This window comes from Sinocyclocheilus grahami, unplaced genomic scaffold (assembly GCF_001515645.1).
Source record: "Sinocyclocheilus grahami isolate Dianchi unplaced genomic scaffold, SAMN03320097.WGS_v1.1 scaffold10135.1, whole genome shotgun sequence".
Lineage (NCBI taxonomy): Eukaryota > Metazoa > Chordata > Actinopteri > Cypriniformes > Cyprinidae > Sinocyclocheilus > Sinocyclocheilus grahami.
This window is the reverse complement of record NW_015513061.1, coordinates 1,173-2,843: the sequence shown is the minus strand read 5'-3', so window position 1 is coordinate 2,843 and position 1,671 is coordinate 1,173. Positions and strand designations below refer to the sequence as shown.

At 35.4% G+C, this 1,671-nt stretch overlaps 1 long non-coding RNA gene across 1 annotated transcript in view; it reads left to right on the top strand.

Annotated features, from left to right (window-relative positions):
• Positions 1 to 1,542, top strand: part of LOC107578429 (uncharacterized) — a 2,351-nt gene extending 809 nt beyond the window's left edge. Inside the window, exons 2-3 of the long non-coding RNA XR_001608348.1 lie at positions 948 to 1,016; positions 1,342 to 1,542. This is a non-coding gene — a long non-coding RNA (uncharacterized lncRNA). The remainder of the gene's footprint in view (positions 1 to 947; positions 1,017 to 1,341) is intronic.
• The last annotated feature ends 129 nt before the right edge of the window (positions 1,543 to 1,671 follow it).

The window sequence follows — 1,671 nt, the reverse complement described above, 5'->3', positions numbered from 1 at the left end:
ATTAGCAAGCATGACTATAATTACACAGCTCTGGATCTTGAAAAAAAATTCAGCTGATTTGCAAAGACAAAAAAGCCTAATATTACACTTGTTTTATTTCAGCTAGCGATGTACTAATATAACCAAAACTTAAATAAAAGCCATGTAGAAATATTATAAATGACAAAACACACTACAAAGTCACTACAAACTTTAACAAAAATTCTGATTAAAGTGTAAAATGTAAAAATAAAAATATTTTAATTCTTATGGGAAATATTAATTAAAAAAACTGTACTAGTTTCTCAATTATACTTATAACACTGCTGAGTTTGAAATCAACAATAAAAACTTTCCATCATGCATTTTTCCATCATGCAAGTTTTAATGCATAATTATATAATTTGTACACAAAATGACAAAAGCCGTAAAATATCAAATGTTTCTAAAAAGGTTTTAAAATTGATCATTTAACTTGCAGTCTGCAAAGCAGGGAAAAAAGTGAAAATCAGGATTATGCATAAAATAATGTCTTCAGAATCATTCATACATGTGAAAACTGAAAGCTGTGAATTGAACAAACAGCTGTAATGTGGCTCAGATTCAGACAGGAATCGTGTCTTTGTGGTGTTTTTCTGCTAAATAAGGGATAATATGAGACTTCTTCACCTTACAAATGGTTGTTGAAAGCAAAAATGCTACGAAATGCATCGAAAATGCATGAGAAAGTGTGACGTGTTTGAGCAAATCGGACACTATTTTTGGAATCAGCACCTCAAAATTAGTTAGAAACAAGTATTGGATTTTATTCAGCAAACATGATGCAGGTCTTTGCATTATAATGTCCATTATATTTTGCATTGTGTATAATTTTAGAGAGTTGTGATTAATTCAGTGTAATCGGTTTTGGTGCTAGATGTTGTGGAAGTGTTGACATGGTTAGTCCACCTGTTTGTGCTGCGTTGCAGATCTTTGATATTTCCTGGGACCCGTTTCTGCAGCACAGGCTGGTGAGCTGCGGAGTCAAGCACATTAAAGTGAGTCACACCTCTGAGACAAAGTCCATTGAACCCGCTCTCGGAAACACATAAAACATGCCGTAATTTATTGCTCCTTTCCTTTGTTGTTTTTACTGCATTTTAATGCTTTTTCATAGACTTCATTTAAAGGAACAGTTCAGCCAAAAATCAAATTCTGTCTGATTTAGTCAATCTGTATGACTTTCCATTTAGTTCAAATGTAAATGCATAGATGTCAAGCTCTAAAAATAGGTTATGCTTGCACAATATTTTAAATTTGCGGATAGAAAAGATTTGCATGAGCAAAGTAGTTGATGTTTAGGTTTTCTCTTTCGTCTCACAGTTTTGGGCGTTATGTGGCAATGCGTTGACGCCAAAACGAGGGATTTTCGGAAAGACGGGAGACTTGCAAACCATCCTGTGCTTGGCGACGGCAAAAGATGAAGTGACGTATTCGGGAGCTCTTAATGGAGATATTTACGTGTGGAAGGGACTCAACCTGACACGAACGATACAGTCGGCACACGGAGTGAGTGAAGCTCATCACACTTCCTACACCATCACTCCCACCATATACACATCAGCTGTATGTGCATCTCCATTAAAGGACATCTGAAGTTGCAATGCATCCCACTTGTAATCAGATATTCAATGCATTGGCCATTTGTGTCAT